Source organism: Pteronotus mesoamericanus, unplaced genomic scaffold, assembly GCF_021234165.1.
Source record: "Pteronotus mesoamericanus isolate MK-2021 breed Mesoamerican mustached bat unplaced genomic scaffold, CSHL_Meso_final scaffold_167, whole genome shotgun sequence".
NCBI lineage: Eukaryota > Metazoa > Chordata > Mammalia > Chiroptera > Mormoopidae > Pteronotus > Pteronotus mesoamericanus.
Window position 1 is genome coordinate 44,987,420 of NW_026555308.1, and position 16,270 is coordinate 45,003,689.

Here is a 16,270-nt window from a genome sequence, read left to right on the forward strand (position 1 = left end):
ACCCAAAAATACTAATTTGAAAGAACATAAGCACCCCTACATTCATTGTAGCATTATTTACAGTTGTGAAGCAGCCCAAGTGTCCATCAGTAGATGAGTAGATAAAACAACTATGGGACATTACACAATGGAATACTACTCAGCCATAAAAGGGAAGAAAGTGTTACCCATTACTACAGCATGGATGGAATTAGAGAACACTATGCTAGGTGAAACTAGCCAGTAAGAGAAAGACAAATATCATATGATCTCACTCACATGTGGAATCTAATGAACAAACTGAACTAAGAGGCAAAATAGAGACAGACTCATAGAAAGAAAACAACATGACAGCTCTGGGGGGTAGGGATTAAGGGGTGGAGAAATCAAGCAAAAAAGGAAAAGAACTCATGGACATGGACAACAATGTGGTGATTGTGGGGGGAGGGATAAAAGGGGGATAAATAGTTATGGAAATAAATACAATAAAACTAATTTTTCTTTAAAATGGAATTGCCTTATGACCCAGTGATTCCACTTCTGAGTATCTACCTAAAGAAACTCAAAATATGAATTCAAAAATATATATGCCCTCCAGTTTTATTTCAGCATTATTTATTATAGCCATAGTATAGAAGCAACTGAAATGTCTATCAATAGATGAATGGATAAAAATGGAGGTAGATATATACTATGGAATATTACTTAGCCATAAAGGAGAATGAAATCTTACCACATGCAGCAGCATGGATGGATCTAAAAGATATTGTGATGAAGTCGGGGGGGAAAAGCTGTGGTATATATAAATAAATGGTTATTGTCTTTTATTCATTAAATTTTGGGATGATTGTTATATAGTAGAAGTTAATGGATATAGTTACAAGGCAAAATTCAGAAGTGACATTATAGCCCTCTTCCAACTCTCATAGAATTTGTCTGAACATTGGTAAAACCATCATCCTTGAATTATGATAAATAATTTGAAAGAGTATAACAGAATCCATAATTTTCAGTAATTCCTTACTTATTGAACTTGAATGTTTCCTCAGATAATGTAATAAAACTAGCTGTTAAAAGATAATTGTTATGTGTAAAATTGTTAGTTGTATAAATAAATATTGTCTATGCAGTAAATTATAGCATTGTCTCTTTCTCTTTCAGCTATCACAGTTTGAAACCATGCCAGCCACAAATTTATTACCCTTCCCCTTTTATTCCTTTCTCTTATTAGTATATTTTGGATAATTCACAAAGTGCTACATTGTTTCCCCAGTGTTTCAGTTTATAACATTGATTTACATGAATCACTTCCAAAGGAGATCAAAATCTTTGCTGGAATACATTCATTTATGGAAAGATCTTACAGTAAAAACATATATATATATAGGATATTTGAAAGACCTGAGAATGACCTTTCAATAGATTCCTATGCAGTAATTAAATGTTATAATGCAATAAATGACATTAAATATTCCAGTGAACAAAATATCAAGTCAAAATGTTTAAGTACCTCATATAGTACGCAGGATCCTTATCCAGTTGGTCTGACCAGTTATTATCTGTTTGATAAAACTTCCCAAACAACTCATTAATATTTAAAAAGCTATCCAAGTTATAAACTTCAAACAGCAGAATTCAAATGTCATTTATGCATAATTCAAAAGAACTTCATGAAAAACAATCTTTGGATTACAATTGCTCTCTAATATACCTCTTGAATTTCTACGTAAGAATTCAATGTCAATGAAACTCAAATCAATTCATTCATGGCTGGTGTTAAAATTTCCTCTATAAAGATAGTAAGGCAGGGACAAAAGTGTAAATTTAACGAAGAGGAAAATTGTAGAAGATGAGAATTGTTTTCTGTAAGCAAACTACACAATTTTCACATTATTTGGTGGTTGCTGATAATAGACATATAATTAAATTCTTACTTAAATTATATCTGTGAAACTTTTTCAATGGTTTAAAATAAATTCTCTGCTGAAAACTGATTCTGTTCACTATTATAATCAACTATGATTTGCTTTCTTTTTTAAAAATGACTTCTAAGAATTCTAAAATTCTTGAGCTGTCATTGACCCCAAAATAACTGAAAACGGAATATTATCTTAGGTCATCATTGACCTTTACTTCTCTTATTTATATATTGAGCATTAGTTGTTATACAAGTTTAAAGAATGTTGTTCACAGAAAGGTGAACAGTTTATTCATGTGTAACCAATATATTATCACATAAACTCAACATAGTAAGAAAAGATATCTTTGTGATATCAACAAGGGGAATTTTTGCCTGACTAAGCATAGTTATCGTAAAGACAGATTATGAATATAGACAAGGTGAATAGTTGAATTATTTAGAATTATGAACTATATGAATCCAAAATGCAGTCAGTATGATTAATGTTGCCTCAATGAATACAAATGAATAAATAATTACCCTCCACTTATTTTAAAGTATTACCTTCAGTATATAATTCATATTAGTTACATTCAATTCACAGTAATATGAAGAGTTTTGTTTAAAGTGACAAAGGACAGAAGATTCAGAATCAAAGTTGAAACTATCTTGAAGTGTTGGTCTCATAACACATATGGTAAAAACTATCTAAAATATAAATTCACATATGGTAGATCTTTGAATCAGTTTCATTTCCCTGAGGAAAGGGAGTTTCCTGTGAGATAAAAGGAAGAAGCTCCTATACTATACTTATTTGAAAAATGGCTATGTGTGAAATTTAAATGCATAATGTGTAACATATACTTCCAAATATTCCTGTTAGCCAATGACATGCAGGCATGAACAGAAGTTAACAATATTCTCTAACCTCAGCTGTCAGTTCACTAAAATGTGCTATTAAATGCTGAAAAGTATGGATGACTCAGTATAATCTGTCACCATGATTTGAAAAAGAACCAGGACCCACAGAGAAAAAGCAAGTACATGATTAAGTTCTAATATTTAAATGAACTTGGGACACTTCCTAGCCTACAGATTTATTGTGGAGTAGAAGCTTGTGAAGTTTTGAGCAAAAAAGCTTATGATATTGTTATACTTTAGATACTTCATAAATCATTTAAAAATATATAATCTACATTATAAAAATATAAAACTGAAAATATTTAATGCATTATTTTCAGTTATTTAAATATTTATTGTTTTGATTTTGCATATCAAAGTTTTGGAGAAGTACGTAAAAGGAACTGAACATAATGTAATTATATATATATACACACACAAAATATATTAGAATATATCATGTCAGTGGATAATGAACATAGTAATTTCAAAAAGAGCATTATGCAATCAGAACGACATTCATTTCCTTTATAAACATTAAACTAGTAGAGTTCGAGGAAATCTAACTTAAATACTAACAAAGACACGAACCATGATTAAAATGTTCAAATGTATGGGAGCCCATATAATTTTCTATAATACTGCACAATATGTAATGAAATGGGAAAAAGGTTGACTTTTGAAATAAGAAACATCCATTTATTTATGACTCATAATGTGAACCTAGCTCTGTAAATTAGCATAAGCTTAAAGACCCATTACCTGGAAACAAATTAACTAGGTCTAACAGGACTTGAACTGTGCAATTAATAATTTTATTTATATTAAAACATTTATATATTTATAATAAAATAATTTTATTATATTAAAAGCTCAAAATATGAGTAATTAATTTATTAAGGTTATTAAAGATATTTCTAATCAGATACAACAAAATAACTGTCAAAGGTTATACATAAATTATAAGGTTTGTAAAATGATGAGATTTATATTCTACTTTCAGGTTTAAAAATTAGATAATAATAAATAGTAACTAGAGATTATAGTTTGTGATCAAAAGTATATTATAAGATTCTGGGAATCAATAAACTCATCAATAAAATTAATTTGATGTCAAAATGATAGTTTCAGATGGGACCTAATGAATCATTGGATCTAAGATCAGAAAAGATCTTGGCTAATGTCTAGCTTAATTTCTTCAATATGTAAATACAGAGAGTATGGCCCAGAAAAGTTAAGAAGCATATCCCTATCTGTAAACTAGTGAGTAGCAGAGCTTATCCAGAATTGTTTACAACTGTATCCAGAGTCAATTTCTAGTAAAGTTGACCATTACATTACTCCAGTTTTCCCAATTACATGAATTGTGGGTAAATAAATCCATTATATCATTCAATACACATTTACTACCCACTATGTTCTAGGTACAGCACTGTGCTAGGTACAGGAGAGAAAAATGAGCAAAACAAATAGAGCACACCACTGCCCATGGGCACACACATTTTAATGACTGTGTTACTCCACCTTAATGCCCAGACTAGCTTATAGTTTGTAGTGCCTGTAGGAGGTAGAGAAGAAGGATACAGAAGAATTCTAATATAAAGAGACTACTTACATTAATTTAAGGATATGGGTGAAAGAAAGAATGTGTTTGTGTCTGTTTGCCTATGTCTGTGTGAGAGGGATAACGCTTTAACATCTCTGGAAGTTACAATATTTATCTTGAGAATAATGTATTGCTTATAATCACTGGAGCAAAGTATTATTGGCAGAAGAAAATTCAGCTTAGGTTGGGTGCCAAACCTGGCTGTATCATTGTTCAGTTCTGCCAGATGTAGCATTTCTTGTTGTTAAGAACAAAACTACACAGGCAAAATTTTAGTTGTCCTTTTACAATCAACAAATTCCTTAATGCTATTTATTCAGTAGACGACCAGGCAAAATTTTTAATTTTTCTCATTTCTAACAAAAGAAAACAAAAATAAAAATAACCTGAATTAATTGAAAATACTAAAACAAAGGCTTCAAACATTCACCAGAATATAATATTTGTTTTAAAATGATTTTTAGAAAAATTTAGTTTATTGAGTATAATTTTTGGTATTGTTTTTGATGACTTATTTTGATGAAATGAAATAAATGTTCAATCTTCACTTGAGGTGCTGTATATATATTTACACAAGAAATGTTTGTTAATTCTCCTTTGTACATTATTTCTCCTTATCTGTGGTATGTACCTCCTAAGACTCTCCTTGGATGCCTGAAACCATGGATAGTACTGAACCCTATGTGTACTGTGTTTTCTTCTCTACATACATAACTATGATAATTTAATTTATAAATTGGGCACAATGAGAGATTAACAACAATAACATAATAAAATAGAACAATTTTAACGATATACTGTAATAAAAGTTATATGAACGTGTTTTCTCTCTCTCTGGTAACTGATCTGATAACCAAGGCAGCTACTGAGTGGTGAGTGGACGGGTACAACATACATCATGGGCAATCGGGACAAAGGAATGATTTTCTTCCCAGGCAAACAGTTTAAAGCTTACGAGTTGTTTGTCTCTGGAGTTTTCCATTTAATATTTTTGGAACACAGTTGACCACAGGTAACTGAAACCAAGAAAAGCAAAACTGCAGACAAGGGAAACTACCATGGTAACTGTGACCCACTAAAAGTATTTTTAAATCAAAAGGTAGTAAATTTGATTTTTACTTTACTTCCTTGTGGCCAGAATCAAAGGTGTGTGACTGGGTAACTGACAGTTCTTGCATTCAGAATTAGTATTCCTTGCTATAGCTAGATTTGTGAGGAAATTTTTATCAATGATTATAATAACTAAAATTAACTGACCCACTTTCCTGTGACGGGTTCATTTGGGTAGGGCAAGTGTGGAAACCAGAAAATAATTAGACCCAAGCCAAATTCGTTGCATGTGATTGATTAAAAACAATTTCATATGGTCATTATATAGTATAGTTGGTTCTCTAGTCAAGAAAGTATATATTTATGTGCCATAAACAATTAAAGAAAACATCTTTACTACCTTATATTTTTACATTGCTGTAAATGTTGGAGACATTTGAATATGTTGTCACTAAATGACATAAATCTACTCAATACACTTATCTGATTGATTGCATATCACACATTCAAATAAACATGAACAACATGATCTCATATTCAGATAAACACACTGCATTAATTTAAATGTCTTCACATTCATATGAACATTCAAATGTATTTAAATCAGTCTCAGAAGTGACTCATTGATGCATTGTTAAAAGATGAACGCGATGCTTGATAATATTTCTATGTTAGTTTTGCAAACTGCCTCTTTGCCCAAGGCTGCTATAAATTCAAAGAACCAGGCCAATAATAGAGGTAGGTTTGGAAAGAATGCGCTATGAGATATCTCAGTGGGACTATATTTGACATATTGTATAATGCAGAGCAACATATCAGTTGTTTCCAAAGAACCTATAATTAATAAATTAATTTTATTAAAATTCCCAAAGAGAATGCAAACTAAGTATTGTAATACAAGAGTCAGGTTTTGTAAAAACATATACTTCCTCAAAGACATACCTAGCAAGCTTAGGGAACAGCACATTGACATTTTTACCTATCTCACTTAACTTATGAGGCTCCTGACTAAATTAATACCTTCCATAGCAACCCCCACATACACACTAAAAGACTGGACCACGAAATAAAACAAACTGAAATTAAAAAGGTAATGACATGTTTTATTTTTAACTTAGATTTTAAAATCTTTGGGAATTGTCAAACAGGTTTTAATAACCAGATATTATCATAGTAGATATTGAGTTGCATACAGATTTTTTATAATATAAAAATTTTGCTTGGTATCCTAATATATGGGGAGAAAATATATAAGCTGTTATTCTTATTTTAAAATAATATCTATTAAAATACAATATAAAGGATTAACTTCTATTTTTATGTAGTTTCTTTTCTTGATGATAATTAATGTAGTTTAAATGTACAGTCATGTTCAACCTTTTGAAAAGACTGTCTGCTTGAAGCATATGGCTATGGTTCTCTTTATGGAGTAGCTTCCAGTGGGGGATGCTCTGCCTTCTTACAAGGTGGTATAAAACCATAATTTGACAAATGCAATTTGCTTGCACCTCTCCCCTTACTCCTCAGGGAAAGATAACATTTTCCTTTTAGGTAATAAAGATGTCAAGAATCAGCATTTATCTAAACAGAGTAAGGTAATGCTATGAGATTCTACTAGCTAAGGTTGGCAAGAAGCCCCATTCAGGGGTGTCCAACCCACAACCGATGGGCCACATGCAGCCCAGGATGGCTATGAATGCTGCCCAATGCAAAATCGTAAATTTACTTAAATTTTTTTTTATTGTTCATCAGTTTTCGTTAGACTTTGTGTATTTAATGTGTGGCCAAAGACAACTCTTCTTCCAGTGTGGCCCAGAGACACCAAAAGGTTGGACACCCCTGCCCCAGTATGCACAACTTTTTTGATAACACTCTTTTCCTCTCCAAAGTTATATGAGTATATGAGGGATTCAAGGTTTTACGAGTATACTGTGTCTTAGGCGGTCACCCAGTTTTGTTATTGGAATTAACCCTCTGGTACTGTGGCTTTCTCCGAATCATTGTCAGGGCATTCCCAACAACACATTCTTTTTTAGTGCTCACTGGTTCTTAGCTATCTTGCTCTCACACTTCACCTTAGGGAACGCTTTTTCCTGATTCCCACTATTTGGATCACACATAGTTATTACCATTGCAGGAAAAAAACAGTCTTCCTCTACTCAAGATAACAAACCATAATTCCCTCTTTGAATGTGACCCAAAACAGCTTCTTTTTTCTCTGGTGTCTATGGATCCTGGAAAGAAATAAAAAATGACCAAGTCTCCCTTTAACTGAGGTTGCCAGATTTAGAAAATAATAATACATATGCTTAGTTAAATTTGGATTTCAGATAAAGATTAATTTATATTTTTATATACACACACACACACACACATATACACTATGTGATATTTTATGAATTCTTAGGCTAAAAGGATTTGTTATTGATATGAAATTCAAATTTAAATATAACTGGGCACCCTGTGTTTTATCCTGAAACTATGTCTTCCAGGAAAAAGAAGAAAATTACTTTTCTAATTATTTGTTGATAATTCTGCAGGATTGAGAGAGAGAAATAGCAATTAATGTTTCAACTACTCATCTTGTTACAACCAATGATGAAATTGATTGTGTAATTTATGTCACTTTCCTCTTAGTGTTGGTGACTGTAAATGCAATTTATACTCCAAGTTACCAGTGTGCTAATGGACTGCTTTCCCAAATTTTGCTTTAGTCTCCATTTTTAAGGATTTCTCCATGAAAAATGAGAAAGCAGCATTTTCAGTGCTACTTCCTCCACCTCCTCCTACATTTTCCTTCCTCCTTCTCTTTCTCCTTTTTCTTTTTCTTCTTGCTGTTGTTTATCATCCTATCATCATCATCTTAGTTTTATTATCCCACCTGAGAATATGGGAACTAAAAATAAAAAAAGCTGTAATCTTCCCTGGCCCTCGTGTCCGCTGAAGCGGAATCGTTCGCTGTTTCTGCACTCGACAGAGGCCCCTGCAAAACGCTTCCTATACTTCAACCAACAGCAGTGGGGTCCTCAATGTCCCGCAGGGAGAATGCTCTCTCCACACCATGAATGGTGCTCAAACATTGCAGCAGATTCCTAAAGGAGTGATTATCCTACCATTTAGAAACCTTTATAGCAATTTGACATTTCTGTGACATCCAAATGTGTGAACATTTTTCTCGTAATTCATTTTTATGAAATCTTACAAAAATATTGGTTTCTGAAGTGAGAAAAAAAAAGCGTTTCTTCAGTTCAGAGGGTTTAAGAAGCGCCAACTTAAAGCCTCAAAGCTGAGTATTGACCTGTAAGTTTGGGTTCCTCATAGCTTCTAACCCCGACACATCCTGTGAGAGAGTGAGGACAGTCAGGAAGGGACTGCTTTTAATGTTTCCTAGTTGTCAGGGGAAACTCTCACATTAATATTATTTTTCTGCTCTAGCTTGTCTAGCTGTGTAGTTTTCATAGGAATATGCATTGCAGGACAGAATAAACATGCTTTCTGAAACTAGAGAGTTAAATCAGCTTAGTGATTTAAAGTGAACCTGCATGATGGAGGTAGATAATAGATAAGGGGAGAGGGCTAATGTAAATATATGAAGGCAGAGGCAGTGGATGTTTTGCAAGTTCATGAAATTTAAAAGGTTCAACTGTTTGCAAATGTTCTTACTAAAAATACCTCTTTCAGAATTGATAAAGTGACCACAGTGAAAGGAAGAAATGCTAAACATGGGCTATTGACAGAATGTAAGTATTCTTAAGTCAGATCTACATACACTTACTCAAAGCTTAGCAAAATTTATGGGTGCAATAAGTATTATACAATAATGAATCAATAGCAGGCTGACTCTCAGAATAAAAATATATATTTCAAAGTTTAGCTTAGAAAAGAATCATCAGAATATGCAGCGCTTGTCATTTGGAGCCATAAAGTGTGTCACATACCTTCATTTTGGTTTTATTAGAATTCAGTGAAAACAAAGAAAAAGAAATACATATATTATCTACAGGGTAAGATGCATTATAAAATTTGACTTTGACACCTGGAAGGACTGTATCAGAGTAGTCAGTTAAAAGACAGCTGATGCAATGTCCACTAAAAACTTCGTTTCAGTACTGTTTATTCTTCTATTTTCCTATATTAAGGAGGATACATTTTTTTAGAAGCACTTTTCCTAAAGGAAAGAATTAAAATCAATAGGTGCTTAATTTCTCAAGGGGAATGCTTTTAAAACGACAGGGTCCGCTTGGAGGATTAGGTCAAATATAAAAGAATATAAGTTCCTGGAATCAAAGTTGAAAAAGCCCTATCAGGAGAATTGTTCATCAGGTTACCTGAGTTTAAATTAGAAAGTGGAAGAAGATTCTCAGATCTGAGGCTACAAGTAAATTCCTAAAAGCAAAAGCCCTGTGCTTAAGAACAATTTTAAAAGACCATTCAGTTCTTTAATTCTTGACAAGTAAGCCTTGTTTTCACTTGCTTTAGATGGATGCCTTACAGGTTACAAATGATTTTACTCCTCAGAGAATTTTCAAAGTACATATGGACCCCATTATACTATGATCCCCCTCCCCATTCCATTAAAAGAAAAGAAGAAAGAGCATAACTAAAACCTCAACAGTGATACGCAGGAAGGTATGGTTAATTTTGATCATTTTTTATTAAAGCTTATTAAAACTAGCTGGTCACTTGAAGCTGTTCAGTTTTCCCCCCAGCAAGGCATTTTTGCATGCACACAGTTAATATTCAAGGACAGGCACATTGGTAAGGAATTCTAAACCTCAATTTACAGATCTCAGTCCACATTAGACTTCCAAAGGAAGCAGTACAATTAACAAGACCTGCTTAGTGCTGGATCAATAAGCCTGTTTAAATGAATGTGGATTATACATATACACACACATATATATATCTCCCCAAATGTATTAATATGAATAGATATGAATGTATAAATCCATTTTCAAAATCTATTGCTTGAATGTAAATTTAACTTAAAACATCGTTATTTTAAAAGCTCAATCTGAAAATTATTGTATCGTAAAATCTTATGGCAGAAATGAATTTTCTGAGTTTGTTTTGAAACTTATTTCTGTTAAACTTTATACCTTCACAATGTCTCCTTTTCATTTCTACTTGTGTTGCCAGGATTTTAGGAGATTATGCAAAATAGCCTGTAGAATTGAGTAAAATTGAATAAAAATTTGAGCCTGTTTAAAGAAAGACAATACTACATCATAGCATAAGATTCAACACAATTTTCATGAAGAGGAATAATTCATCATCTTTGAAAATTAGTTTGAGATGCATTACTTATGCTGCCACAAGCCTAGGAATGCCAAGGATTGACGGCAACCACCAGTATCTAGCAAGAAGCAAGGAGGGATCCTTCCTAGAGAGCTTCCAGAATTTGAGAGAATACATTTTTGTTTTAAGCTTCCCAAAATAATCTAAATAAAAATCTTACTTATTTTTTACAGGAGACTTTAAATCACTGTATACAAGCCCTCATCAGTTCCAGGATTTGCGGACACACTCCTCAGAATTTCTGATCCTTTCTATGGTTCCTGGGAGTTCACAGACTTTCTTGGTTATCCTTGAGGTCTGCTTTAGAGTAGAAGCACCAGGAGAAAGACATTGCTGTTGAAGAAGAGTAATTAGTTGGAAAATGACAGTACTCTGTAGGTTAAAAGAGGTCTGACACAGACTATACAGGGATAAATTTCTTGCTTTCCAGTAATTTAGGAAAGGTCCAGAGCAGGGCCTTGGAATAGAGCAATCACCCTAGAATTTAACTTTGTGATGGAATGTATATTGTACTGAGGAGCAGACGGTTCATAGAGTAAGGGAAGAGCAATAGAACATAAGTGAAGGAGAAGAGAATTATATAGTCTTGGATTCACAATAGTTTATCCAATTAATGTAAAAGAATAGTTAAAACAGAATTTCTACAGTCTTGATAGGCTTTCAAGGCCTATAAATGATATGAATAGTTTGGATCATTCTAGATAGAAAAATGTTAGAACTTTTGTCAAACCTACTATGATTTGTTTTAATGTGTGGACAGTTTTTGCATGCTATTGTTAAAGATCTATCTTGTTTAAAGTAGAAAAAAATAATAACAGTGAGGTTAAAAAAATGCATCTATCTGATCAAAGCTGAACAAAAACTAACAAAAAATTCTATCAGATAATTTTTCTCTAAGAAAGTAGTTATTTATTTGCATTCCCTTTTAAATCAGAATAGCCATCATGATTCTCAGCCAAATATGTTAGTCTTTTTTTTAACCTATTTTCACTGCTATTGTCAAAAGTGACTGTAATCTCATGCAGATGAGATATTGATCTGTTGCCGATGTTCACTGAGCAGCCAAAGGGGAATCACATTACCAGCTACAAACTCCATCAATCATAGTCTCCTTAATAACCGCACTTAAACGATCTCTCTTGGCATTAACTTATATTGCATCCATGGCTGGCATCCAGGCTTCAAAAAGAAAAAGTTTCATTTTTAAGGGTAGGTTTGAGGCCACTATAGAGGATTTTAATAAAAGGTCTCAGGCATTGCTCAGAACAATAGTGCTTATTAAATTAATTAATTTAATCCAATTAATTTAGAACATGTCTATAGAAACAGAGCCAAAAACACTGTACTTGTTTATATATACAGGTTTATGTCCTTAGCATGCAAAATAAATACATATAAGTGAAGCTTGAAAGTGTGCAAGAATGAAGGCATGCATTTGGATTGAATCATGCTTCTTAAATATACCTCCTTTTATCTCCCTTCACCCCCCCCCCACACACTTGAAAAGAACTACAACATAAAAACAGAGGGTGCAAAAGGAAGATATAAAAAAGATAAGGGGGTAATGAAGTAATGACGATAACTACAAAAACATCATTATTACTGTTGGAGGAACTAATGGACTACTGTTTTAAGTAGCATGCTTAGCCCTAGCTGGTGTGGCTAAGTGGATTGAGCACTGGCCTGCGAACCAAAGGGTCTCTGGTTGGATTCCCAGTCAGGGCACATGCCTGAGTTGTGGGCCGGGTCCCCCGCAGAGGGTGTGAGGGAGGCAACCACACATTATGTTTCTCTCCCTTTCTTTCTCCCTCCCTTCTCCTCTGTCTAAAAATAAATAAATACAATCTTAAAAAAAAAAAGTATCATGCTTATGTCACAGTATCAACTCAGCTGTTCCACTTCACAGTTGCAGCCTTGCTGAACAGGAAAGCTGAGGAGGGATATAGCAAGCATAAAAGGGCACTTTTTTGCTACGCTACATATTCTTATACATATCCTTCTCATTACATATTTTCTCTGGCTCTCTTATGGTCTAAAAATTCCACCGATTTGGAAATAAGTACATGAGAAACAACTATTTTTCCCATTCCACCCAATCCATACCCCGATTTAGCTTTGCTGCATTTGAGTCCTCACCAAATACTTAGGTTGGGTTCAAATCCCTATTCTCAAACTTCAATGGAATAAGACTTCTTTGGATAGATGATTAAAATGCAGTTTTAAAAACAAGAGTCTTAGGCTCCCCTCTATGTTGATTCAACAGATATTAGTGAGGTAATGCCAAGAACAGGGCATTTGTAGTAATGTTTCAGGAACTGGGGATGTGATCTTTAGAAAATCGTATGGGTAGTTTGGGTCAAGAATGAAAAGACTGCATTTTAGCTGTTTGTGTCATTTGATTTACATCCAGAAGCTATTAAATCTTGATTGCTTCAGCAGAAGTAGGGAAAGGAGCGCTATTTGATTTTCTTTGTGTAAAATCTTACGTGATAATAATTGCAACACAGTAAAATCTAAGACTAGAATCAATATAAGCTATGTATCAATGAATAAAAATGGACAAAATTGCTAATTCCAAGCTCAACTGCAGTCCCTTTCTATGTATGCGTGTGTGGTGGGTAGTGGTGGCGAATGCGTCCAGCCAAGTCAAATGATGGACAAAGATTTGCCTATACCCAGCCACACAAAAAATATTTATACATATTTTTATTTTTAGAACAGCACAGCAAGTAATCAAATATGAATTAAAATTAAGTATCCCAAATTGCATTCCACAGAACACCAAACCACAAAAATCCAATAATTAAAATCCCTGTGTTCAAATTAGCATGGGAAATGTTGCATTCTAATTCTCCATGTATATTAGTATATTGGAGACCAATAAATATTATTTTAATACAGATTTTGTATCCTTATTTATCCAATGTTAAATATCACAAAATATTGCTTTGGGAAAAAAAGTAAGATATTTTTTGGCTTATACAGATGGTTGCTCATTTTGAAACTTTGGTTCAAAAATTATTCTTTAGGAGAAAAAAGACATGTTGTCTTGTATAAAACTATCTTAGCTTGGAATATATAAATTAGTAGACATATACTGATGAAATTATATAAATGAACCACATATCAAATGTCACTTGTATGACAGAAAAATAAAATATTTCTAAGATTGTTATCCGTTATTTCATGATATACAAAGTTTATTTTCAAGTGTTCAAACTATTACATAAATTAAGACATAAAGAAGGCTTACAGACATGTGTTTTCTTTCTTACATCTGCTATCTACATAATTCATTATGGAAATCAGAAGAGAAAAATATAGCACAGCTCTGCCCAGGCTCTTTCTTTATGCAAGGACTTCATCTTTGCCCTAACATGCTCTAGCATATATTGTCCCTCATAGCCCACCATGTAAATCTTAATATGCAATTTATTGTGCTTTTACTCTAGTTGACACTGCATGACTTTCCTTGTATGTGGTGTACATGTATGCATATGTGTGCACAAATATGTGCATTTTTCCTCTTATAAGTGTTGAAATGCAGCACGTGTAAAATCTAAATCCTTGAAAACTGAATTCTACTTGCCAACGTTGTTTCCTACATCAGAAATGCCTTCCTGCCCCTGTACTCTCTATCTGAATCCCACTAATCCTTCAAAGACACGTTCGCTCAATTCTATCCTATTCTATGAAGTTTTCCTCGAGGAGACATTGATTCCTGACCTCTCTCCAGTTTTGCTAGTTACAGGGGTACTTGAATATATTAAGACTTATTTGTTTAAATATAAACTTACAATAAGATTATCGATTTTTAAAAATATAATATTAAATATTTTCATTATGTACTTTGTTGCATAAAATGTACTTGCTATATGGCCATTTTTCACCATTTATAATTAATTTAGCACTATGTAATGAATGTAAATTGAATTTAAATATATGGAGTGTAATAAACTTCACAGTATTTAGTATAGCCTGGTGTTTAGGAGCATACATTCTAAAATATGACTTTTGGGTACTCTAACCACATATTTGTAGCTGTGTGACCTCAGGAGAATTATTTAACTTCTCTGTGCTTTAATTTTCTCACCTTGAAAATCAGACTCTAATTTTGTTAATGCAGGTAAAATGCTTAGAAAAATAATTAGCATATAATATGAGGTTAAAAAATGTTAGCTCTTGATGTTGGTTAGATTTCAGGGGAAATAGATAACACAGGAGATGTTGGACTATGACACATTTTAAACCATGACATCAACTAACTCTACAGAGTGTTCTGAAGCTGGGATGGTCTTCAAGGTTGTCTTACATTGCAGCTAGGGGTTATGCCTTTATAAGTTTGCATTGACTACTTATTAGTCTCAGAGTGCCCTAGGAAGGGCATATGACTTTGGATTACTCAACTTTTTCCCGCCTAGAATGGAGCGTTGCACATGGCCACCCAGCAAAATTCTCAAGAGCTGCATAAGTAAGGCAGCCTCCAAGAGGAATTGAAACGGGACAGAGAAAGGCAGGGGGTGTACCTAAGCTTTCACTTCACCTCCTATTTTTGTTGCTGCTTCAATAAAAATAAATCAGCTTTCTAAATGTAAGTTTTATAAATATTTTAGAGGCAACAGTGAACAGTAAAAAGACAAAGGTGTTCCAATTTTCCTTCCTCATTTTTATACCCCTTCAATTTAGTACTGATTTGTTCTGTTTGCTCCTTCTGCAACTGTTTTGGGTGTATAAGAAATCAGACATATTTTATTCTGGAGTGTAGTTTCAGCATATTTACTCAGCAGGGAGCTTTTGTTTTAGGCATTATTTAGAATCCCTTACCAGTGGTCATAAAACGTAGTTTTGGGAACTATTTCTAAGGAATTCGTGTTTTTTCTTTCATATGAAGAGATGGCCATCATTTCTGTGAGACCAAAGTCAACACTGTCACTGTGAACAAGTTAACTTTTTGTTCAAATATATTCAGTAGGCTTACTAATAAAAATTTAACAATTAATTCTAAGAGAAGAATAATTACAAATGTTTTATTTTAAAATATTTTGCAATTGTATAATAATTTAATATTTTAAAAATCTGAGATGAAATGCTTCATAAAACATTTTAAAGAGTAGGTAACTAAAGGTTACATCACAATTTTGTTGGTTATTTTCAGAATGTATGACATGACTCCTAATACTTAGTATTCCACCTGATATCAGCTGTTTATATCAGGAATACACACATACACAATTTTTCTATAGTATTTAGAAAGGCAAAATGCAAGTTTTTTCTATTTTTCTTGTTTCTGCAATTTTTTGTTTTTGATCCTAGTTACTCCCTTAAAAAATCTTATTCACACACACATACACATATCTGTACATACATGCATGCAAGTATTTGCATGCAAACTTAAAAGTAGTTATTTAAACAAAAAGATGCAAATCAAAATTTCACTTTATCTTGTTCAATATTTCAAAGTCTCTTCTTTGTGACAAGTCAATGAATGGATCAGGCTAGTACTGTTCCTTTTGTACATATACATGACAAATGCAGTA